Genomic DNA, 26,779 nt, shown 5'->3' with positions numbered 1-26,779 from the left:
TCACTACTTCTATTCCTCCGGTGTCTGCTGCAGGACCATTAGTATCCATACAACCTCGGGGACCGGGACCGGGCCCCGGCCTTGCGCTCAGAACTTCTAGGAACGGTTCTCCTCTAACCCACGTCCTCTCTTCTCTTTTCGTCCTCACGTTCCGTACTAATCTTTCTTTCTATGGAGAATCAGGCTTTCAGGCTATGTTGCTCTCTCTTCCTTTCCTGTGCCAGCAGAGCCAGGTCACTGGGATCTGCTGCAGCACTTCCATCCATCTATCCCTCTCTCCGGGGATCTTCTTCTCTCCAGCTCTCTAACCACCTGACCTCTAATCCTAAACTCTTCCCGCTCCTTGTAATGTAAACTAACTCCACCCACCTCCCAGCACGTTTCGTGTTCCAAGCAGGGAGCCACCAATGGGTGCTTTGCTATACTCCAAGCAGGGAGCCGCCGAAGGTGCTTTGCTACACTACTTTGTGGTGTGGGGTGCAGGTGTTGGAGTGTGGTCAGGAGTCTCCACCTTTCCTGGATGGTGGGATACCACACCTCAGGAGGAGGTGCAGTACCTCTGTGGCGCCACAATGGGTTCCCTTTAAGTGTACACATGAACAAAAACAGACTGTAAAGGAAAATGTTGGGTAACAATGGGGTCAACTTTAGTTACATGTGAGCCTCTTAGCCAAAAGAGCTGTAGTGGCTTCCCTATCAACCCACTAAATAATGTGTTCTTCTGTGACAACTTCTATATGTGAAAACAACTGCTGAATGTGATAGGATGTGTGCAGTTACAAAGGTTATTCAGTGTCAGGGTATCCGTACACAATGCTGCCAAACCCTAGTATAGTAATTGTCATGATGCAAATAAACACACAGCAAAAGCACAGTTTTCCTGGCAAATTTGCCAAACATAGGGCTCTACAGTGTTCTGAACAAAGCCTAAAATGTTTAAATATTTATGCATTTAAACACATTTCATGCAATTAAATATTAAACAATTCGTTAAATATATTTGCAAATTTTTAAGTCCAAGTGGAAATAACTACAGTAAAAATTCTTATGCTTGGTGTTAACTAGTTGAATATTACATTAGTGTAATCAGATGTAATATTTGATATTAGTTTATAGGAATCAGACCTTATAACATCTTCAAGGAGTTTGCATGTTCTCCCCATGTTTGTGTGGGTTTCCTCTGGGTAATCCGGAATTTAGATTGTGGGACCCATTGGGGATAGTGATGATAATGCATGTAATGCTATGGAATATGATAACACTATATAAGCAAAGCATAATAATACTTTATGGGAAAGTGTTTTTCATGGGTGTAACAGTTGGGGACGCAGAGGGTGCAACTTGATGGACCTAGGTCTTTTTTCAACCTATGTAACTTCAAATATTCAAGAAGGTAGCCTGCCAATACCTGCCCCGATTTCAGCTGAATGAGTGTCAGTTGATTTGTTTTGTGGCACAGAGCACCAGCATTCTGCGCACTGCCGGGCTATCAGAGGATGGCAGCTGATGTCGGTGTGGCAGCTGATGTCGGTGTGCCCGCTGCAAATGGCGCATGACATCACTGCCATACTCTGTCCCACACTAGCTGTGGACCAGGAGTCTATAAAAAATATGTACCAAAAATAAACGATTCACCAGGAATCTAACAAAAAGTAAACAATTGGTCTCACCTGTCCCTGCTGTCCAGGGCCGGACTGGGACTAAAATTGAGCCCTGGCATTTGAAGTTACACAGGCCCACTAGTCACATGGTGACTATATAATATCTTTGTACACTTGTAGGTTACAAGAAGTGAGAGATTAACACGAGTTTATAACATGTCGTCACAGCTGTGCCTAGTATTTCAGCTCAGTCCTATTTATTGCTTTTAGGGACAGTACTCCTCCCAAAGCTCTGTCCCCTTTTGTACGCATGGTGACAGAATTCCTGGCTGAACTGCTATCCATTGGGCAACCAGACCCCCTGGTCACAGCCGCCCCTATTATACCTCCCAACTTTTGAAGAAGGGAAAGAGGGAGAAAGACATTGGCGCACGCAGCGCACCGCTGCAAGTTTTAGGCCACGCCCCGGCCACATCCATTTTGCAACTAGTCACACTCATGTCCACGCCCAACCGCACCCATTTAGCACTGCTGATGACACTGACTGGTACTGAGGGCACAGTGGCTGGCATTATGGGCACACTGACTGGCACTAAGGAAGAGAGAAAACAGAGAGAGAGAAAAAAGAAAACACAGAGAGAAAGAAAGAACAGAGAGAGAAAGAAGAAAGAACAGAGAGAGAAAGAAAGAGGGGAAAGAAAGAAAGAAAGAACAGAGAGAGACAGAGAAAGAACAGAGAGAGAAAGAAGTAAAGAAAAGAAAGAAAGATCAGAGAGAAAGACAGAGAGGAAAGAAAAAGAAAGAAAGAGGGGAAAAAAAGAACAGAGAGAGAGAGAAAGAAAAAAGAAAGATTAGAGAGAGAAAGAAAGAACAGAGAGAGAGAAAGAAAATGAGGGAAAGACAGAACAGAGAATGAGAAAGAAAGAACAGAGAAAGAAAGAAAAGAGAGAAAGAAAGAAAGATTCTATAAAGATACTATAGCTGTTAGGAGTGGCTGAAGGCACTAAATAAAAATATAATTAAAGTGCCTTCGCCACTCGGGGTCCACCGTGCGGAAGCTGGAAAAACCGCAGCTAAGTGAAGGCAGAGCAATCTGGCGGCAGTGTGCAAAGGGTTAAACTGCATCCAATTACACTAAGCAAGCTCTGTTACAATCACAGAGGCTGCAAGCAAAAACCAAACACAGAAACGCTGAGTCTGTTTAAGGTCACAGACTCTCAGCGATGCACACGCGGCATTTATGGTCACAGGAGTAGCCTTAGACAGCAGGACTACTCCATCTAAACCTACCGTAAAGACAAGTGTGCGTGGCGTCGCAACTGTGAACGCCCGGCAGGACTGCAATGGCAGTGCGGCGATAATTGCGCCACTGGCAAAACGCCGCTCTCACGCTGGCCCAATGCAGACGCTAAGCTGCTGAGATAGATGGAGCAAATGCGCGCTGGCGCTAGCGCTGCTACTGGCAGAACTCAAACACTCACACGGACGTAGTATCAGAGGAATGGGGGTTTTAAATGAGTCATTCACCAGTCCAAGCATCCATCAACAAACATACAGCAGCAGGTATGAATATACTAGCGCATGGCGGAACAGCCATGCGCGCTTTTTATAATGAACGGGACCTTTCCGGAAATCTCCAAGGCTCCAGGAAGAGCCAATGGGATTCGACACAGGACCTGAGCACCTGACTCCCGAACTCCAATAGAAGTTTGTCCCATGAGCATGCTCAGATGAGGGAACAAAGGACTTAGCCTCTGGAGAGAGTTGCCGCAGAGCAATCTCCTCTGCAATCTCCTCTGCAGCAGGAAAAGCGCAGGAGACTGCAGAATGTGAGGACCTAGATTTCAGCAAAGGAGAGGCAGAAATCTGACTCCTAACAATAGCAGCCCGGCTCCCATTGTAGGGCCCACCTGAGCCTCCCAATGCAGGACATATCATGATCAGCTCACATGGTCGGCATCCCCGATTCCAATGGCGATCCTGCTGTCTGCGCTGTCGTAGGAGGACATGGTGATGGAACTGAAGCATTCCTAGTTCCGTCACAATCTCCTCATGAAATTATCTCATTTCCGGTCAGCTTCCCGCACATGACTTCCGGTGGAACGTCATGTGTGAGTTTTAAAATGCTCCTCGGGGCTCCACCGTGTACTCCTGTGTCCGTGGGAAAAACCCGCTTTGTATACTTCGTACACACTTGGCTCCGCTCCGTACATCCCGTACATCCCGTACACATATGGCTCCACTCCGTACACACACACGGCTCCGCTCCGTATACCCCATACACACGCGACTCCGCTCCGTACACCTCATACACACACAGCTCCGGTCCGTACACCCCGTACACGCGCGGCTCCGGTCCGTACACCCCGTACACACACGGCTCCGCTCCGTACACCTCGTACACACGCGGCTCCTCTCCGTACACTTCGTACACACGCGGCTCCTCTCCGTACACCTCGTACACACGCGGCACCGCTCCATACACCACGTACACACATGGCTCCTCTCCGTACACCTCATACACACACGGCTCCTCTCCGTACACCTCGTACACGCGGCTCCATTCTGTACACCTCGTGCACACACGGCTCCTCTCCGTACACCTCGTACACATCCAGCTCCGCTCCGTACACCCGCGGCTCCGCTCCGTACACCTCGTACACACACAGCTCCGCTCTGTACACCTCGTACACACACGGCTCCGCTCCGTACACCTCGTACACATCCAGCTCCGCTCCGTACACCTCGTACACACGCTGCTCCGCTCTGTACACCTCGTACACACACGGCTCCGCTCCGCACACCTCGCACATACATGGCTCCGCTCCGTACACCTCATACACACACAGCTCTGCTACATCTACCCTGTAAACGCCTCCTGACCCCACACATACATACCTCATCCAGCACCATGACAACCAGCACAGCAGAGTTCGGCAGACACCAAGAGGCAGGGCTGTGAGCACAGGACCTGTGATGAGGTCACAGGAGGGGCGGAGTCAGGGGTCACATGATCAGGGGTCTGGACAAAGGCTCCTGATCATGTGACCCCTGACTCCTCCCCTCCTGTGACCTCATCACAGGTCCTGTGTACAGAGAAGAGAGCAGGCAAGCGACGCTGTGAGTGGCTCGGGGGGTGCGTGGCGGCTTATCTCCCTGCAGTGCGCGCAGAGGGCCGGCGGCAGGAACAACAGCCAGGCCATTGGCCGCATCAGCTGGCAAGTGGACAGATGAGCGGGCGCTGCCGCCCGTGGCCCACATGACAGCGGCCCAGCGGGAAAATGCCCGGTTGGGCATATTACCAATCCGGGCCTGCTGCTGTCACACCCAGGCATTAGAAACTTTAACGAAACACTTGGGGGTTCAAAGTGCTCACCACACATCTCGATAAGTTCCTTATGGGGTCTAGTTTCTAAAATGAGGTCACTTGTGGGGGGTTTCCACTGTTTAGGCACATCAGAGGCTCGCCAAACACGACATGGTGTCCTATCTCAATTACAGCCAATTTTAAACCTCAAAATTCATAGTGTGCCTTAAATAGCGGGCAACCTCCAGATTCATAGAATCGTCAAAAAGAAAAAAAGGAAGTCTTTATGCCATTAAATCTCAAAATTTATTGATATAACATTAAAATTTGTACAACAAATTTAATAATAATGGAGACAACAAAATGCAAAAAATGACGGTCATTCAAAATACAGTAATCAGGATATCGCTATATATAAAAGTGAATGTATGTGTGTGTGTGTGTGTGTGTGTGTATCACCAACCAATCACGAAGCATCTTTCATTTTACCAGAGCTGTTCAAAATAAGCTGAGCTGTGATTGGTTGCTATGAGCAACAGTTTTCCTTGCAACCAATCACTAAGCATCTCTCATTTCTTCCAGAGCTCGTTAAAAGTAGCTGAGCTGTGATTGGTTGCTATGAGCAAATTTTTACACTTGACAACACCTCAGCAGATACTGGCATGGTGGGCGAAATCTAGCATCTTCCGGAACATAAGCTCCCAGCCATTGTCTGCCCCCCTGAAAGGAGCAGAGAGCACATGACAGAAATTAATCCCCCCCTCCCTGCCCATATCCCCATCACACATCCTCCATCCCGTAGGCACATCTTCCCTCTTAAAGGGATCATTGGTATGGAAGTCAGAGCAAATCCATCCAGGGCTTTGGTTTTGACCCCAGGCCTTTCCATACCAGGATCCCTGGTATGGAAGTTAGGACCGTTAAACTCATCTTTGTGGTTCTGACCCCAGGGTCTCTTAAAGGGATCATTGGTATGGAAGTTAGGGCTAATCCACTCTGCGCTTTGGTACTGACCCCATGCCTTTCTTAAAGGGATCTCTGGTATGGAAGTCAGGGCAAATCCATACAGCGCTTTGGTTCTCACCCCAGGCTCTCTTAAAAGGATCTCCTGTATGGAAGTTAGGGCAAATCCCTCAACGCTCTGATTCTGACCCCAGGGTTCTATTAAAGGGATCATTGGTATGCAAGTCACGGCAAATCCACTCAGCGCTCTGGTTCTGATTCCAGTCTCTCTTAAAAGGATCCCCAGTATGGAAATGAGGGTAAATCCATTCTGTGCTTTGGTACTGACCCCAGGCCTCTCTTAAAGGCATCCCTGCTATGGAAGTTAGGACCGTTCCACTCAGCGCTCTGGTTCTGACCCCAGGCTGACGGGATGATGTGGGATATTAGTGGTAGTAGCCCGGCGGCTCTGGCTGATGGGACGATGTGGGATATTAGGGGTAGTAATCTGGTGGCTTTGGCTGATGGAATGATGTGGGATATTAGTGGTAGTAGTCCGGTAGCTTTGGCTGACGGGATGATGTGGGATATTAGAGGGAGTAGTCCGGTGACTCTGGCTGACGGGATGATGTGGGATATTAGTTGTAGTAGTCCAGTGGCTCTGGCTGACAGGATGATGTGGGATATTAGGGGGCGTAGTCCGGCATCTGTGACGGGATGATGTGGGATATTAGTGGTAGTTGTCTGGTGGCCCTGGCTGACGGAATGATGTACAATATTAGGGGTAGTAGTCCGGTGGCTCTGACGGAATGATGTGGAATATTAGGGGTAGTAGTCCGGTGGCTCTGGCTGGGATGTGGGATATTATAGTGAATGTGACTATGCAGAGTGGGCGGGGCTCTACACTCAGCTTTATATATATACATATAATCATTATAATTTGTTATAACTAGAGTTGAGCGACTTTTGGTTTTTTAGGGTCGCGTTTCGTTTCGTGAAACCCGACTTTTCCAAAAGTCGGGTCGAGCAAGATCGTCCGATTATAGGGAAAAGTCGGGGTCGTCCCGAAACACGAAACCCAATGTAAGTCAATGGGGAATAAAAGTCAGCAGTGAGAGGAGGACAGGAAACACACCTACAGTGCCCATTTGAATGCCAAAAGCATCAATTCTTCTTACTTAAGCTTGTCAACCTTAATTAACTTCATAATACAAGTTACGCACTGAAAAATGGGGGTTATTTGGCTAAAGTTGTGGGGGGGGAGGGCTGGCTGCAGGTTTTCATGTGCCCTGGGCGAAAGAGCGCCCCTTTAACACATACCACAACTCATCATGCTCCGATACGGCAGATAAATAGCGGTATAGTACAATGAAAAATACCTCACTTTTTACATCTCATGACGAGGCCCATCTATTTCTCCATACAGAATCATTGGTCCCATATAATGTTTGAAACAGTATATGATGAGCTCCACATAATGCTACAGTATATGTTGGTCCCCATGGATGAAGCTCCACTGTCTTATGGGCCCAAATAATGCTCCAAACATAATGGGCCCCATTTCTAATGCTCTAGTGTATAATGGGCCCTGTAAATGCTGCTCCAGTGTCTGATGTCCACCTTTGGAATGTTCCAGTGTATGGTGGGCCCCATCTATCATTCTCCAAAGTATAGTGCTCCTCAAAAATTGCTGTCCCAACATTGAAAACAATCAAATAAGTCTCCTCGCTAGGGAATCCCTGTACTTGTCTGGACAGGTGCTGTAGCTTGCTTAACAGCTCGCCAGCCGTTCTCACGCCCAGTATGGATTGCACGTGATTGCACAAAGGTTAGAAAGGGTAACGTATCCCTGGATAACATGTATGGATAGCGTACACATTCAAAATATATGTCTCAGGAGGCAGGCTCAGACGGTGTCAGGCCCAGTATGGATTGCACGTGATTGCACAAAGGTTAGAAAGGGTACCGTATCCCTGGATAACATGTATGGATAGCGTACACATTCAAAATATATGTCTCAGGAGGCAGGCTCAGACGGTGTCAGGCACAGTATGGATTGCACGTGATTGCACAAAGGTTAGAAAGGGTACCGTATCCCCGGATAACATGTATGGATAGCGTACACATTCAAAATATATGTCTCAGGAGGCAGGCTCAGACGGTGTCAGGCACAGTATGGATTGCACGTGATTGCACAAAGGTTAGAAAGGGTACCGTATCCCCGGATAACATGTATGGATAGCGTACACATTCAAAATATATGTCTCAGGAGGCAGGCTCAGACGGTGTTAGGCCCAGTATGGATTGCACGTGATTGCACAAAGGTTAGAAAGGGTACCGTATCCCCGGATAACATGTATGGATAGCGTACACATTCAAAATATATGTCTCAGGAGGCAGGCTCAGACGGTGTTAGGCCCAGTATGGATTGCACGTGATTGCACAAAGGTTAGAAAGGGTACCGTATCCCCGGATAACATGTATGGATAGCGTACACATTCAAAATATATGTCTCAGGAGGCAGGTTCAGATGGTGTCAGGCCCAGTATGGATTGCACGTGATTGCACAAAGGTTAGAAAGGGTACCGTATCCCTGGATAACATGTATGGATAGCGTACACATTCAAAATATATGTCTCAGGAGGCAGGCTCAGACGGTGTCAGGCACAGTATGGATTGCACGTGATTGCACAAAGGTTAGAAAGGGTACCGTATCCCCGGATAACATGTATGGATAGCGTACACATTCAAAATATATGTCTCAGGAGGCAGGCTCAGACGGTGTCAGGCCCAGTATGGATTGCACGTGATTGCACAAAGGTTAGAAAGGGTACCGTATCCCTGGATAACATGTATGGATAGCGCACACATTCAAAATATATGTCTCAGGAGGCAGGCTCAGCCGGTGTCAGGCACAGTATGGATTGCACGTGATTGCACAAAGGTTAGAAAGGGTACCGTATCCCCGGATAACATGTATGGATAGCGTACACATTCAAAATATATGTCTCAGGAGGCAGGCTCAGACGGTGTTAGGCCCAGTATGGATTGCACGTGATTGCACAAAGGTTAGAAAGAGTACCGTATCCCTGGATAACATGTATGGATAGCGTACACATTCAAAATATATGTCTCAGGAGGCAGGCTCAGACGGTGTCAGGCACAGTATGGATTTGACGGCCCAGATTACACAGCGGAGGAGCAGGGAGAGGTAAAGATTGCAAATGCTGGGGCCCTGCCCAAGCAAGGGGGGCCCACTCGTGGGCGTCGGTACTGGCACTGGGCCCCTCATAGTACAGCGGTGTGTCTGACGGCGGGTGTGCACCACCACCGTCAGAGACACTTGATTGCACTATGAGGGACCCTGTGCAGTGCCCGCGCCCAAGAGTCGGCCTACCCACCTGTCCAGGGCAACGGCACTCGCACGGTGTCGTGCGGTAGGTGGTGACCCCGGCCATGGGGGGGAGGCAGCACAGTTAGGGAGTTTTAGAAAGTGGCATATGTTGATGTTGGACATTCAGCTGATGCAAAAGGCGAAATAGGTGAAGTACCAGGAAGAGGTGGACCAAAGCAAGCCATTTTTCTGTCACCCTATGTGTCATCAGGGGAAGGTGGGACAAAATCCTTGGAAACCCATGCGTGGTTCATTTTAATGAAGGTTAGATCATCCACATTTTGGGTTGACAGACGGGTCCTTTTTTCTGTCAGGATTGATCCAGCTGCACTGAAGACTCTTTCCGATAGCACACTTGCAGCTGGGCAAGCGAGCTCCTGTAAGGTATATTGGGCCAATTCAGGCCAGGTGTCCAGTTTAGCGGCCCAATAGTCAAAGGGGAATGACCTGTGTGGGAGAACATCGATATGGGAGGAAAAGTAGTTTGTAACCATAGTTGACAACTGCTGTCTCCTGTCACTTTCCATCGATGCAGTATTACCAGTTGTGTGAGCGGTATTTGAAAAATCAGTCCACAACATTGTCATGAAACCCCTGTCTCCAACGCCACTTCTGCTGTGTGCACCACGAACACCTCTGCCAAGCTGCCCCCGGCCCGTACGGCTCGTGTGAGAACCATCACCGCTGCTGTGTGCTGGGAATGCCTCAAGCAACCGATTTACCAGAGTTGCTTGTTTATTAGCCAATATTAGGTCAAGGTTCTCCTGTGGCATGATATTTTGTAATTTGCCTTTATAGCGTGGATCCAGGATGCTGGCCAACCAGTAGTCGTCATCGTTCATCATTTTGGCAATGCGGGGGTCCCTTTTTAGGATCCGCAAGGCATAATCTGACATGTGGGCCAATGTTCCCGGTGTCAATGATGCACTGCGAGTGCTGGGTGGAGGAGCACTTTCTGGCAAATCCACATCCCTCCAGTCACGCACAAACCCTGTACCAGACCTTGCCACGCCAACATTTTCACTTGCCCCACGAGATGCATCCTCCTCCCCTAAGTAATCATCCCCATCATCCTCCTCCTCCTCCTCTTCTTCCTCCACCTCGTCCAGGAGAGGTCCCTGAGCAGACAATGGCTGAATGTCATCAAGGATTCCCTCCTCCTCTTCCTCCTCATCAACATTGGCTGCAGACGCCTGCTCCTTAAGGTGCGTCAAAGTTTGCATGAGCAGACGCATAAGTGGGATGCTCATGCTTAGGATGGCGTCGTCTGCGCTTACCAGCCATGTGCATTCCTCAAAACACTGAAGGACTTTACAAAGGTCTTTCAGCTTCGACCACTGCACGCCTGTCAACTCCATGTCTGCTCTCAAAGTGCCTGGCCGTGTATCCTCCCACAAATGCATTATGGCCTGCCTCTGCTCGCACAGCCGCTCCACCATGTGCAGGGTGGAGTTCCACCTTGTTGCAATGTCGATAATGAGGCAGTGGTTGGGAAGGTGGAGCAATCGCTGCAGCTTCTGCATACGAACGGAGTGTACAGGCGACCGGCGGATGTGCGCGCACAGTCTTCGCACCTTCTGGAGCAGGGCTGTTAACTCCGGATAATTTTTGAGGAAGCACTGCACCACCAGGTTCAAGGTGTGAGCCAAGCAAGGTATGTGGCTGAGTTTTGAAAGGGCTATGGCTGCCACAAAATTACGGCCGTTATCACTAACTACCTTGCCTGCCTCAAGATGTACACTGCCCAGCCATGACTCAGTTTGTCGCTTCAAGTACTCGGCCAGCACCTCGGCGGTGTGTCTGTCGCCCAAACACATCATCTGCAACACAGCCTGCTGACGCTTTCCACTAGCTGCTCGATAGGGGGACACATCGTGTGCAACAGTGGCAGCTGCAGATGGAGTGCTCGTACGACTGCGCTCTGTGGACGAGCTTTCGCTTCTGGAGGAGGAGGAGGAGGAGGAGGAGGGTCGAACGCCTACAGCCAACTGTTTCCTATACCGTGGGCTAGGCAGCACTGTCCCACCACCGCTGTCCCCTGTGGACCCTGCATCCACCACATTAACCCAGTGCGCAGTGATGGACACGTAACGGCCCTGGCCATGCCGACTGGACCATGCATCAGTTGTGAGGTGCACCTTTCCGCTCACTGACTGCTTGAGTGCATGGACAATGCGGTCTTTCACATGATAGTGGAGGGCTGGGATGGCTTTGCGAGAGAAGAAGTGGCGACTGGGTAGGTCATAGCGTGGTAATGCATAGGCCATGAGTTCATGGAAAGCTGTGCTTTCCACCAACCGAAAGGGCATCATCTCAAACGAGATTAGTTTGGCAATGTGGGCGTTCAAACCCAGTGTACGCGGATGAGAGACTGAGTACTTTCTTGACCTACTCATAGTGTCTGGGAGGGTGAGCTGGACTTGAGAGCTGCATATGGTGGAAGTAGCGGTGGACAGGGCGGACTGAGAGAGGGTTGATGATGGTGATGGAGTTGGTGTTCTTTCTGATGGCCTAGAATCAGTCTTTCGTTGATATAACAGTGGGATTCCCTGACTGCTGTGGTCTTGCAACGACACCTCAACATTTGCTGCTGTGCTAACCGGTGGGCTTACAGTGGGGGAAACAATGTAGTGTTGCTGACTACCTTCGTTGTGATCAGTTGCACATGTGGCACTTGAGGTTTGGTGTTGTGTCCACGCTTGCAAGTGCATGCTGGTTAAATGTCTAAGCATGCAACTGGTATTCAAATTTTTCAGATTTTTCCCTCGGCTAAAGGTCTTTGCGCACTTCTTACAGATAACCTTGGCCTGATCATGAGGATTTTGTTCAAAAAAGTGCCACACTGCACTCTTCCTACTTTGGCAGACATTTTGCGGCCTAGCACGCTGTGATCTTTTGACCCTCTGGACAAGCTGTCCAGCAACTCTTTTGATGTTTGGAACCTGTCTTTGGAGTGCTCCGGGCCTGCCAGATAACAGCTGTTGCGATGTCGATGTCTGCTGTGGATGCTACTCATCTGAGCTATTGGAAGCAGCACCCTCTTCCCCCAATGGATGCCAATCTGGGTCAACAACTGGGTCATCCATCACCTCCTCTTCTATGTCATGTGCACCTTTCTCTGTGTCACCGTGTATGGTGGTATAGTGTGCGGGAAGGGGCACCTGAGTCTCATCAGGGTCAAAATCTGGCTCTGTACACTGCGAGGACAATGTAGTGCTCTGAGTGAAGGTACCAGCAGAATCATCCATCAGCGGCTGTGCATCAGTGCACTCCATGTCAGATTCATCTTGGCCTGGGTAATTCACCATTTCACTTGATAATCCAGACATGGTATGTGAAAACAGCTCCATGGAGTAATCAGTAGTATGGCCTGCGTCATCCTTCAATCTTGGTTGGGGTGAAGGACACAAGGAAAGGTGTGGTTCATGAACATGAGCCTCCAATGACGACTCAGTGCTTTTACTTTTTACAACTGAAGAAGAGGAGGCGATAGAGCTGGAGGCTGAGTCAGCAATGTAAGACAAAACTTTTTCCTGATGCTCTGCCTTTAAAAGCGGTTTGCCAACTCCTAGAAAACTAAGCGTTCGAGGCCTTATGTAGCCAGACGATGACGCAGGGTCAGCACCTCCTGCATTCGGTCCTATTTTGCTCTTGCCACTACCATCAGATCCACCACCAACACCATCATTACCAGCTGCCAACCCCCGCCCAATTCCACGGCCTCTTCCACCAGCCTTCCTCATTTTTGGTAGAAATGTAGACAAAATCCAACAAACTATATAGTAATGTAAAACAAGGTACAAGGTGTCTATAGGACAGGGGAGATTTTGAATTTCTGCACACACTTGTGGACAGTGGACACTTTTGGATTGTGTGAGGCCCACTGATATCTGAGCGCTATGTGACAGGCTCGATGGCACAGCTGCCTGTGACCAAAGTGACGAGAGGATAATGGAGATTTTGAATCTCTGCGCACACTTTTGGACACTGGACACTTGTGGATTGTGTGAGGCCCACTGATATCTGAGCGCTATGTGACAGGCTCGATGGCACAGCTGCCTGTGACCAAAGTGACGAGAGGATAATGGAGATTTTGAATCTCTGCGCACACTTTTGGACACTGGACACTTGTGGATTGTGTGAGGCCCACTGATATCTGAGCGCTATGTGACACGCTCGATGGCACAGCTGCCTGTGACCAAAGTGACGAGAGGATAATGGAGATTTTGAATCTCTGCGCACACTTTTGGACACTGGACACTTGTGGATTGTGTGAGGCCCACTGATATCTGAGCGCTATGTGACATGCTCGATGGCACAGCTGCCTGTGACCAAAGTGACGAGAGGATAATGGAGATTTTGAATCTCTGCACACACTTTTGGACACTGGACACTTGTGGATTGTGTGAGGCCCACTGATATCTGAGCGCTATGTGACACGCTCGATGGCACAGCTGCCTGTGACCAAAGTGACGAGAGGATAATGGAGATTTTGAATCTCTGCGCACACTTTTGGACACTGGACACTTGTGGATTGTGTGAGGCCCACTGATATCTGAGCGCTATGTGACACGCTCGATGGCACAGCTGCCTGTGACCAAAGTGACGAGAGGATAATGGAGATTTTGAATCTCTGCGCACACTTTGGAACACTGGACACTTGTGGATTGTGTGAGGCCCACTGATATCTGAGCGCTATGTGACAGGCTCGATGGCACAGCTGCCTGTGACCAAAGTGACGAGAGGATAATGGAGATTTTGAATCTCTGCGCACACTTTTGGACACTGGACACTTGTGGATTGTGTGAGGCCCACTGATATCTGAGCGCTATGTGACACGCTCGATGGCACAGCTGCCTGTGACCAAAGTGACGAGAGGATAATGGAGATTTTGAATCTCTGCGCACACTTTTGGACACTGGACACTTGTGGATTGTGTGAGGCCCACTGATATCTGAGCGCTATGTGACACGCTCGATGGCACAGCTGCCTGTGACCAAAGTGACGAGAGGATAATGGAGATTTTGAATCTCTGCGCACACTTTTGGACACTGGACACTTGTGGATTGTGTGAGGCCCACTGATATCTGAGCGCTATGTGACAGGCTCGATGGCACAGCTGTGACAAAAGTGACTAGAGGATAAGGGATTGGATTGCTTTTAAAAAAGCAGTTTGCGGAGCAGTGGGTAAACAGCAATGCCAGCGTGTCAGGAAGCCTTAAAAGGCAGCCCAACAACCAACACCACTGATACACCACAATATAGCCTCCCCTTGCACTGCACACACAGTGACTTGTGTGTTGTGCAGGCCAAATCGCTAGCAGCAGAAGCAGTTTTTTTGTCTTCTTCCCTGCCTAACGCTCTCCCTACAGAATCAGCAGCAACCTCTCCCTATACTAAGATCGGCAGAAGTAAGATGGCGGTCGGCGAGCACGCCCTTTTATACCCCCTGTGACGCCCACCAAAGCAAGCCAATCACTTGCATGCCCTTCTGAAAGATGGTGGTGACCCGTGCCTAGGTCATCACGTTGCCCACAGTGTCCGTGGATCCTGATTGGCTGAAAAAGAGCGCAAAACAAACTTTTGAAACGCGACTTTGGCGCGTAAGTCGCCGACCTCGTGGCCGACCTCATCCTAGGGTCGGGTTTCGTTTCATGAAACCCGACTTTGCCAAAAGTCGGCGACTTTTGAATTTTTTCGACCCGTTTCGCTCAACTCTAATTATTTATAACTAACCGTAGTTAGTTATTATTCCCGGGCAGCGCCGGGCTCCAGCTAGTATATAATAAAGGGTGTTTATCACATGAATTTTTTTGAGGGGAATTTTTCTTCATGTGATAAACACCCTTTATTATAAATATCCTGATTACTGTATTTTGAATGACCGTCATTTTTTGCATTTTGCTGTCCCCATCTTTATTAAATTTGTTGTACAAATTTTAATGGTATATCAATAAATTTTGAGATTTTATGGCATAAAGACTTTCTTTTTTTCTTTTTGACGATTCTACAGCCAATTTTAGTTTGAAAAAGTCAAACGGCGCTCCTTCCCTTCCAAGCCCTGCCATGCGCCCAAACAGTGGTTTCCCCCCATATCTGAAGGTTATTAGCATTACTTTATATGACAGTTTCCATTTAAGCTCTGCAGTAGAGTAGGGAGAAATACGATCTCCCTGCACTACTGCTCTCAGGTCGCTTTAAGCCTGTAGTCTACAGTACGGCAGGGAGCCCATATACAGTGTGGGGACTACTGTGAGGTGCCATCATAAAGTGTGGGGCCTACTGTGGCGGCCATTATACAGTTTGGGAGCTAATGGGAGGGCCATTATACAATGTGTGAACTACTGTGCATGGCCCTCATAATGTGTGGGGACTACTGTGGCAGCTATTATGAAATGTGAGGGACCTTATACAGTATGGAGGCTACTGTGATGACCAATAAACATTGAGCAGGCTACTGTGGGTGCCAATATACAGTTTGGGTGGCATCATAAAGTGTGAGGACTACTGTGGGAGTAATTATACTGTGTTTTGGGTGAGCAGTGGGGATATCATTCTATGTATAGAGGAACTCTGGGGGACATCATACTATATGTAGGGTAACTATGGGCCCATCATACTATGTATAAGGAAGCTGTTGGGGCATTATACTGTGTATAGTGCAGCACTGTTACCATTATACTGTGTATAGGGGAGCAGTGGGGACATCATACGGTGTATAGGGGAGCTGTGCGCCCATTATACTGTGTATAGGGGAACTGTGAGACCATCATACTGTGTTTAAGGGAACTGTGGGCCCACCATACTGTGTATGAGGAAGCTGTGGGGACATTATACTGTGTTGGGGCACTTGTGAGCCAATAATGCTGTGTATAGGATAGCTGTGGATCCATCATACTGTGCATAAGGAAGCTGTGGGGGCATTATACTGTGTATAGGGGAGCTCTGGGGGCATTATACTGTGTACAGTGGAACTCTGTCAGCATATTACTGTGTATTTGGAGCTGTGGGCCCATCATACTGTGTATAAGGAAGCTGTGGGGCATTATACTGTGTATAGGGGAGAACTTGGCTCATTATAATGTGTGTAGTGGAGCTCTGTCAGCATTATACTGTGTATAGGGGAGCTGTGGGATCATCATACAGTGTATCTGTGGACTCACCAACTGTGTATAGGGGAGTTGCACATGGGGAACTCAGGGGACATTATTAAGGGTGATTAGTCACCAGAAACGCGTCAATGTCATTCATTATGTAACTTTTTATATTGATGTCTTTATCCTCTATTGAGCACTTTCTTCAATGAATAAAGAAAAAGTCTTTTTTCACTACTTTGCTGGGCTGGATCTTTCATTTTCTTGACTGTTTCACGCCTTGACACAGCGTCTCCGTGCCTTTGTTGTAATCTCTGCAGCCGAGTCCTGGCTGGAGAACTCAACATGTCAGTCTGGGCCAGATGGAAAAGACGTGACTGCATATGGCGACTACAGTTTTCCCTTTTTATTAATACCTACCCAGCTCCCAGTATTCCCCCCACTCCTAAAATAACTCACACTACAACTTTTTAATTCTTTGGATAATTTTGGCCACAGCGGCTGATTTTATTAATGAACAATAACATTAACAATAAACATCAAAATATTATGCAAATAATATGAGGGGAGGGTTCTTGGAGCTAAAAGATCTGGCTATAAAACCTCAAAATCTACCACCATGTTACCCTCAGCCGTCCAGCCCAGCTCGAGGGCACCGTAACTCCCGTTCCGGGAGACTAACCACCAGAGCTCCCGAGGTAACAACCCCGTCCAGAGCCCATCACCAAAAGCCAGATCCCCCATACCCATTTAAATTGTCGGGAATATTACTTCCAACTCCTTCCCCGACCAATCACTGCCAACTCCAAGAACCCCACCCCCCGCCCCGTAGCCAATGTGATGACGGCAATAACAACACCTCGCAGGGATTTTCACCAAAATTCCTCTTGCACTTTACATATCTATCCATTAACTGTATTAAAATTTTTTTTTTTTTTTTTTTTAATATAAACACATAAAAACACAGGAATGACCTAATCCCTCACCCTGTACGACTGCACAACAGGGAGGGTGGGTGGGTCTTCTCTCCTCTGCTGATGATGAAGTGTGGCTTCTTCCCGCACTTTTTCCACAACCAGGCTGCCCCCCACCCCGAACCCCTCCCCTGCCCCCTTCCAACCAATCATTTTAAATCTGCCAACAAATTCAAAACTTGCCCGCCAATTGCAGTCATGGGGGGCTTCCTCTAGGCTGTGCCCTCCCCAGCCCCCTTCTTGACCGCATATGTCGACTACAGTTTTCCCTTTTTATTAATACCTACCCAGCTCCCAGTATTCCCCCCACTCCTAAAATAACTCACACTACAACTTTTTAATTCTTTGGATAATTTTGGCCACAGCGGCCGATTTTATTAATGAACAATAACATTAACAATAAACATCAAAATATTATGCAAATAATATGAGGGGAGGGTTTTTGGAGCTAAAAGATCTGGCTATAAAACCTCAAAATCTACCACCATGTTACCCTCAGCTGTCCAGCCCAGCTCGAGGGCACCGTAACTCCCGTTCCGGGAGACTAACCACCAGAGCTCCCGAGGTAACAACCCCGTCCAGAGCCCATCACCAAAAGCCAGATCCCCCATACCCATTTAAATTGTCGGGAATATTACTTCCAACTCCTTCCCCGACCAATCACCTCCAACTCCAAGAACCCCACCCCCCGCCAACCACGAACAGCCCTGACCACCTCAGGCTCGTGAGTGCCCCAAAACCACCAAGGCCCTCTCAATCCCCTCCTGGATTGCCAATGCCCACAAATCCACACCAATAGAATTTAAATGAACTCCATCGTCCAGCCAAAAATTACCGACACCTGCCTCCAATTCAAAGTGCCTAACGCTAATTCCCCCATTTCTAGACACAAACCCCGACACTGCCCGATTCAGTTTTACCCTAGCCCGGTTAATCCCCTTTAAAGACCTCACTTGTCTCCACCTCTTCCTAGGAACCACATCCGACCATACAGTCACCACATTCGGGAAAGATGTCCACAGTCTTAAAAAATCAGAACGTATGTCCCTTATTAGTTCCCTCACCGGCCTGACCCCTAAATCGTTACCCCCCGCGTGTATTACAATAACATCGGGGTTTCTGTCCAGGCGTGCGGACTTAGCCAATTCCGGTAGCACCCTGCTCCACACCATCCCACGGAAACCCAACCAACGGACCAGAACCTGCTCCCTCCTAAAGCCCAATTGCCTCCCATCTGGCCTTGCATCAGCCCGTAGCGCACCCCAATACACATACGAGTGTCCAAATATCCAGGCAAGAAAGGGGGCGCCACCTGAAAAAACATAACAGATTATGGAAAAAACACAGTCCTGGACATATAACCAACACAATTAACGCCGAACATAAAGTAAATAGCGATCCGACTGCCATCTACCAATGCCTTTGATCGCCTCCGCCCCCAGGCCCAGACTGTCCGCCTCAGTTGCAGCCCCGATCCTAAAAGAATGGGACCCATACCTGCCCAGGGGAAGGCCCAATTCTAACAATCCCTTCTTCAAGACCGCAATAAACTGGAAGCGAGACAAATAGGTGCCATCCGCATGGCACAACAGAGGACCCGCCCTACCTGCCCACACGTCCCAATTAGTGTTGAGCGATACCGTCCGATACTTAAAAGTATCGTATCGGATGGTATCGGCCGATCTAAAAAAAATATCGGGTATCGCCGATTCCGATACCGGAAGTCCCATTCAAGTCTATGGGACTTCCGGTATCGGAATAAGAAAAACCCTATTTTTGCCTTGTACAGCCTCTCTGGGGTCTGTACGGGCCTTTCGGGGGGCTGTGCCGGCCTGCCAGGGGGTCTGTGCAGGCTCCGGTGGTCTGTGCAGGCCTGCCCGTGGTCTGTGCAGGCTCCGGTGGTCTGTGCAGGCCTGCCGGGGGGCTGTGCCGGCCTGCCGGTGGTCTGTGCAGGCTCCGGGGGTCTGTGCCGGCCTGCCGGGGGGGCTGTGCCGGCCTGCCGGTGGTCTGTGCAGGCTCCGGTGGTCTGTGCTGGCCTGCCGGGGGGCTGTGCCGGCCTGCCGGTGGTCTGTGCAGGCTCCGGTGGTCTGTGCCGGCCTGCCGGGGGGGCTGTGCCGGCCTGCCGGTGGTCTGTGCAGGCTCCGGTGGTCTGTGCCGGCCTGCCGGGGGGCTGTGCCGGCCTGCCGGTGGTCTGTGCAGGCTCCGGGGGTCTGTGCCGGCCTGCCGGGGGGGGGCTGTGCCGGCCTGCCGGTGGTCTGTGCAGGCTCCGGTGGTCTGTGCCGGCCTGCCGGGGGGCTGTGCCGGCCTGCCGGTGGTCTGTGCAGGCTCCGGGGGTCTGTGCAGGCATCGTCCGATGGGACTACAAGTCCCATCGGGCGATGCCTGCTACCATGACAGTGATTGACACATTAGCCAATGATGGGACAGTAGTAGTCCCATCATCCGGCTAATGTGTTGAATGTAAAAGAAAAAAAAAAAAAAAATTTACATGCTACATACATACAACATGCATACTACATATATACTACATGTAACATACATACTACATATATACTACATGCAACATGCATACTACATACATGCTACATACTACATGCATGCTACATACATGCTACATACTACATACATAATACATATATACTACATGCATGCAACATACATACAACATATATACTACATGCATGCAACATGCATACTACATATATACTACATGTAACATACTTACTACATATATACTACATGCTACATACATGCAACATACATACTACATACATGCTACATACATACTACATACATAATACATATATACTACATGCATGCAACATACATACAGTACAACATATATACTACATGCATGCAACATGCATACTACATATATACTATATATACTACATGTAACATACATACTACATATATACTACATGCTACATGCAACATACATACTACATACATGCTACATACATACCATACTACATGCATAATACATATATACTACATGCATGCAACATACATACAACATATATACTACATGCATGCAACATGCATACTACATATATACTATATATACTACATGTAACATACATACTACATATATACTACATGCTACATACATGCAACATACACACTACATGCTACATACATGCAACATACATACTACATACATGCTACATACATACACACTACATGCTACATACATGCAACATACATACTACATACATGCTACATACTACATACATGCTACATACCACATGCATGCAACATGCATACTACATATATACTGCATATATACTACATGCATGCAACATACATATATACTACATACAATACATACATATAGACATACAGTACATATAACATAGAGTACATACTCACCGTCACTTGTCACTTTGATCCCCGAAGCCATTGTCCCCTTGAGGAATAAATATCAAAATAAAAAAACACCAATATACTTACCCCGATCCGCAGAAGTCCACGAGGGTCCCACGTCCATCTTGCGTGGAGAACAGCAGCATCAGCTGATGCTACCGTTCTCTACCAGCTCCAGGAATACAATGACGGAAGGTAGGTATCCTTCCGCACTGTATTCCTCCACCACTTTAAAAAAAAAAAAAGTCCCTAGTCTCACTTTATGCCATTGCTGCGTGGGACCCTCGTGGACTTCTGCGGATCAGGGTAAGTATATTGGTGTTTTTTTATTTTGATATTTATTCCTCAAGGGGACAATGGCTTCGGGGATCAAAGTGACAAGTGACGGTGAGTATGTACTCTATGTTATATGTACTGTATGTCTACATGTATGTATTGTATGTAGTATATATGTATGTTGCATGCATGTAGTATATATGCAGTATATATGTAGTATGCATGTTGCATGCATGTGGTATATATGTAGTATGTATGTAGCATGTATGTAGTATGTAGCATGTATGTAGTATGTATGTTGCATGTATGTAGCATGTAGTGTGTATGTATGTAGCATGTATGTAGTATGTATGTTGCATGTATGTAGCATGTAGTGTGTGTGTTGCATGTATGTAGCATGTAGTATATATGTAGTATGTATGTTACATGTAGTATATATAGTATATACGTAGTATGCATGTTGCATGCATGTAGTATATATGTTGTATGTATGTTGCATGCATGTAGTATATATGTATTATGTATGTAGTATGTATGTAGCATGTATGTAGTATGTATGTTGCATGTATGTAGCATGTAGCATATATGTAGTATGTATGTTACATGTAGTATATATAGTATATATGTAGTATGCATGTTGCATGCATGTAGTATATATGTTGTATGTATGTTGCATGCATGTAGTATATATGTATTATGTATGTAGTATGTATGTAGCATGTATGTAGCATGCATGTAGTATGTAGCATGTATGTAGTATGCATGTTGCATGTAGTATGTATGTTACATGTAGTATATATGTAGTATGCATGTTGTATGTATGTAGCATGTATGTAGCATGTATGTAGCATGTAAATTTTTTTTTTATTTTTTTTTACATTCAACACATTAGCCGGATGATGGGACTACTACTGTCCCATCATTGGCTAATGTGTCAATCACTGTCATGGTGACTTGTAGTCCCATCGGACGATGCCTGCACAGACCCCCGGAGCCTGCACAGACCACCGGCAGGCCGACACAGCCCCCCGGAGCCTGCACAGACCACCGGCAGGCCGGCACAGCCCCCCGGCAGGCCGGCACAGACCACCGGAGCCTGCACAGACCACCGGCAGGCCGGCACAGCCCCCCCGGCAGGCCGGCACAGACCCCCGGAGCCTGCACAGACCACCGGCAGGCCGGCACAGACCCCCGGCAGGCCAGCACACACCCCCGGAGCCTGCACAGACCACCGGCAGGCCGGCACAGACCCCCGGACAGTCGGCACAGCCCCCCCGAAGGCCCGAACTGACGGCGCATCATGATGCGCACAGACAGCGCATCATGATGACGTCATTTCGGCAGCCAATCAGAGCCACAAAAGTGGCTCATTGCATTTTGGACTTCCAATTCCGGTATCCGATACGAAAAAAGTATCGGTACTCGGTATCGGAATTCCGATACGGCAAATATCGGCCGATACCCGATACTTGCGGTATCGGAAAGCTCAACACTAGTCCCAATATGATTTTAAACAACTGCATGGACACATGACTGCGCCTCCGACTCGGCCCAAAACCACTCGTCTGCCCCTACCCAATTGATCAGTTTTTGAACGCCGAATCTAGAAAACAATGCCCCCCGACCAAAATTCCACGTCCCCAGCTAACAACCCACCGGCTGAAACCTTGCTGCCTGACACCACCTCACCAATGCGCATTGCTCCAAAAAAGGCCAAAGAGAAAGCCAACCTAAAAAGCGCCAATTCGAATCCAGAAGTACAAATACCCTCCAGGACTCTGCCTAAACTTTCCAACATACTAAACGAAATAGGCATTCTCTTGTCGCAAACCTTTTTACCCCTGCGAAACCCCCTCAAAGCCTGTCTTATCAAGAAAGCTTTGGTCACATCTGTCATTCCCTGTAATTTAAAACCAAAAGCCAAACCCGCTACAAACTTCCGCCATCCAACTCTGCCATATTCGCCACGAAGATTCGTATGCCGACCATGTCTGATGTGATAACGATTCCCGAATCAGTCGTCCCGCTCGTCCATAATCACCTTCCACAGATGAGAAGGGCATTCCACACCCGTGGCATCCGCTCCTGGCGCCAGCTCTCGAAAACGCCCCCACTGAAAACGAGACAAAGAGTCTGCTATTGAATTCGTAACACCGGGCACATGCACTGCTGAAATCCCGGCTTTCAACTCCAAACAACGAAGCACCAAAACCCTAACCAACCTGATCACAGGGGGAGAAGAGGCAGTCAAACTGTTAATCACCGCCACTACACTTGCGTTGTCACAACGAAAATGCACTCTACGATTCGCGAACATGGGACCCCACACGAAAACAGCTACCACAATAGGAAACAGTTCCAACAACGCCAAATTTTTTGTAAAACCCAACAACTTCCACGACGGAGGCCACCGCCCAATGCTCCACCTTCCTTTGCAGTAGGCGCCGTAACCAGAGCCACACGCTGCATCCGTATAAATCTCAAAATCAAAATTGCTCAAAGTCTCCTCCTGCATCAACGACCGACCGTTGTACTCCCACAAAAAACTCTGCCAAACCATCAAATCCTCCCTATGCTCCTTATTCAAACGAACATAATGGTGCGGAGCTTTCACTCCCGCCGTCGCACCAGCCAGGCGACGAGAAAAAATGCGACCCATAGGCATGATCCTACAGGCAAAGTTCAATCTCCCCAATAAAGATTGCAACTCCTTCAGGGTCACTTTCCGCAACTTTGCATCCCTATCCACCTCCTGTTTCAACACCAACAGTTTGTCCTCTGGCAAACGACACTCCATCCTTTCTGAATCGATGATGATGCCCAAAAAACTTATAACGGTCTTAGGGCCTTCAGTCTTTTCTGATGCCAACGGCACCCCAAAGCGCTCAGCCACCCAAAACATGGCTGCCAATGCGTTCCTACACAACGGCGAGTCCGGGGGACCAATGAAAAGAAAATCATCCAGATAATGAATGATCGATTGTATGCCTGTAACATCCCTCACCACCCATTCCAAAAAAGTACTAAACGTCTCAAACAATGAACACGAAATCGCACAACCCATCGGCAAACACCTATCGAGGTAGAAACTCCCATTCCAAAAACAACCCAACAGCGGGATACTCTCTGCATGAACCGGCAGTAACCGAAACGCAGACTCAATGTCTGTCTTCGCCAGCAAAGCCCCTGAACCATACCGACGCACCCAAAGCACCGCCATATCAAAAGAGGTATACTCCACGGAACACAACTCTCTATCAATACCGTCATTAACTGACAAACCTTTTGGATATGACAAATGCTGAATCAAACGAAACTTGTTAGGCTCCTTCTTCGGAACTACCCCCAAAGGGGAAACAACTACACCCGCTACCGGAGCCTTGGGGAACGGACCAGCCATCCTACCCAATTCCACTTCTTTTTTTAACTTCGCGTCCACCACCTCCGCATGCATCATTGCCGAACGCAAATTCTTGAAGGAGACAGGAACCACATGGCCAGGAGGTGGAATCTTGAAGCCCTCAACAAAACCGTCCCAAATAACCCTTGCCTCCGCCCGAGCCGGATACCTATTTAGAAAGGGGGCCATCTCTTGAACTCTCACCGGACTCTCCCCCTTGACCGGCACCAACGTTCGGCTTACCTTTTCCTTTTTTAAAACATTTAGACGTCCCGTGCGAACTGCCATTGCAGTGTGAGCACACGTGCTTGAACTTGCAACTGTTCCCGTACTTACATTGCCCATCATTAAATTGCCAGCAAGTACCCGACTTTTCTCTTCCCTGGGTTGCCTGACCACCACTTCCGTGACCTGCTTGCTGACTACCACCTCCCCCGCTCCCGTGAAAGGACTGGCCATACCTCACCGGAGCCATCACCTTCAGCCACAGCCCGATATCCTTCTGATCCCACTTTATCTCTGGCCTTACCGCCTTTCTCTGTCTAAACTGCTCGTCATAACGCAGCCACGCCTGCCCCCCATAAACACGATGCGCCTCCCCAATAGCATCTAAATAACAAAACAAACCAGAACAATTGTCCGGAGACTTTTCACCTATGACACTTGCCAAAATAGCAAATGCCTGCATCCAGTTCACAAAAGTCTGCGGAATCAGTCGCCACGTCCTCTTTTCCTCCTCTTCCTTTTTACTATCGTCCTTCTTCCCCTTATCCAGGTTAAATTTTTCAACGTAAGAAGGGAAAATATCTCCACGTACTCATTCCGCCAGATCTTTTCTTTTACTTCTTTCTTTAAATGGGCGCCCAAAGGTCCCTCAAAACATACATAAACCTCCCCTTTTGCCCTATCGTCCAATTTAATTTTATCACCCTTATCTGTCTCTGTCTGCACTGAGACAGATACCCCCGCCGATGACCCCACGTCGCATTCGACCGTGCGCAGCACCTCACCTACTGGCTGGTTCCCGGAACCCCGACCCACTAACCATGCCCCCGCCGGGGATGGAGCTGCTTCCCCAACTACACCCCCCTCCAATCTCCTCAAAATTAGTGACATATTGTCCAAAATATCCCTCAGCCCGGGCACCTCAGCCCTGGTAGTCCTGCTAAGCCCCCCTAGCTCCCTAGCATCTCCCATCCTACCCCCAACATCCTGCAATACAGCCCCTGCGGGCGACACACAAGACATAGAGCCATACTCACATAGCTGTGCGGGTGCTGTGTCCCCGCTAGCTGGATATCCGGAATCCTGACGTCTTCCGTGATCCCGATGCGCGCTTCGCTGCTCAAGGCCCACGCCCCTGGCCTCCTCGTCACCAGGGGGGACCCAAGCTCGCGAAACCCAGTGCTCACTTGAACTCCCGCCGGAGCAGGACCTGCGACGGTCCCTGGACCCGGACCAGCCTGACCGGCCCGCAGCATCCTCTGGCCGACTGCCGGACATCATCTCTTGACTGCCCGCCGCACCCTCTGTACCCCACGATGTGCTGGGACCAGGCAGGGGATCCTCGCAGTAACCCCCCCTGCCCACCGCTCTCTCTGACCTCTGCGCTGCATAAGGGCCAGGCAAGGAGTCCTCTCGCTGCTCCCTCCCGCCCGCTGATCCCTCTTCCAAACATGATGTACTGGGGCCAGGCAGGGCGCCCTCACCATGCCCCCTCCTGCCCGTCGTGCTGCCCCGTCTGGCTTTCCGACTGCCAGGCACCCCGTGACGACCCTCTTCATTTGAGGCACCTGCTGCATCACCCACCGCTGAACTTTCTGGCGCCGCCCGCTGTAGTCCTCCCCGCTGCGACAGGGACCTGCCTCGGCCTGCTCTTTCTCCTTGGTGCCGGCCAGGCGCTGCTGCGCCCCGCGATACTTCGGCTCCCGCCCGCGACGTCACATCCTCCCTCGCCTCCTGGTCCTGTGCGGCTCCCGGATCTCTGCTGCGAGCGCTAACAGGCCGGCTGGGCGGATTCCTGCCGGGACGGGCACTGAGGAGGGAAGCGCTAGTGCCGCCCGCAGGGTCCCTGGAGGGGCTCCGCAGCCGTCGCCTGGTGCGCGCTGTCACCTCCGGTGACAGCCTTTCAGGGGGCCGGGTCCGTCTTCCACACCGGCTGGTGCAAGGGGGATCCGCCGCCCTGAGGAGGGAGGACAGCTGTGTCCGGAGCCAACCTCCCCTCCTGGAACAAGCAGCATCCTGAAGCCTGGAAAAAAGCTGCTCCACAGTCTCCATCCTCTTGACAACTTTACAGGTGGGTCTTCTCTCCTCTGCTGATGATGAAGTGTGGCTTCTTCCTGCACTTTTTCCACAACCAGGCTGCCCCCCAGCCCGAACCCCTCCCCTGCCCCCTTCCAACCAATCATTTTAAATCTGCCAACAA

General features: G+C 49.1%; 1 protein-coding gene across 1 annotated transcript in view; it reads right to left on the bottom strand.

Moving 5' to 3' along the window:
* The window catches only part of CCDC170 (coiled-coil domain containing 170), a 371,660-nt gene that overhangs the window by 343,934 nt on the left and 947 nt on the right, over nucleotides 1-26,779 (bottom strand). The gene's annotated exons all lie outside the window — the stretch shown is intronic.

Source organism: Dendrobates tinctorius, unplaced genomic scaffold, assembly GCF_039654945.1.
Source record: "Dendrobates tinctorius isolate UK_male_01 unplaced genomic scaffold, ASM3965494v1 ptg000250l, whole genome shotgun sequence".
NCBI lineage: Eukaryota > Metazoa > Chordata > Amphibia > Anura > Dendrobatidae > Dendrobates > Dendrobates tinctorius.
Note: the sequence above shows the minus strand (reverse complement) of the source record. Positions and strands in the feature narration are given on the sequence as shown.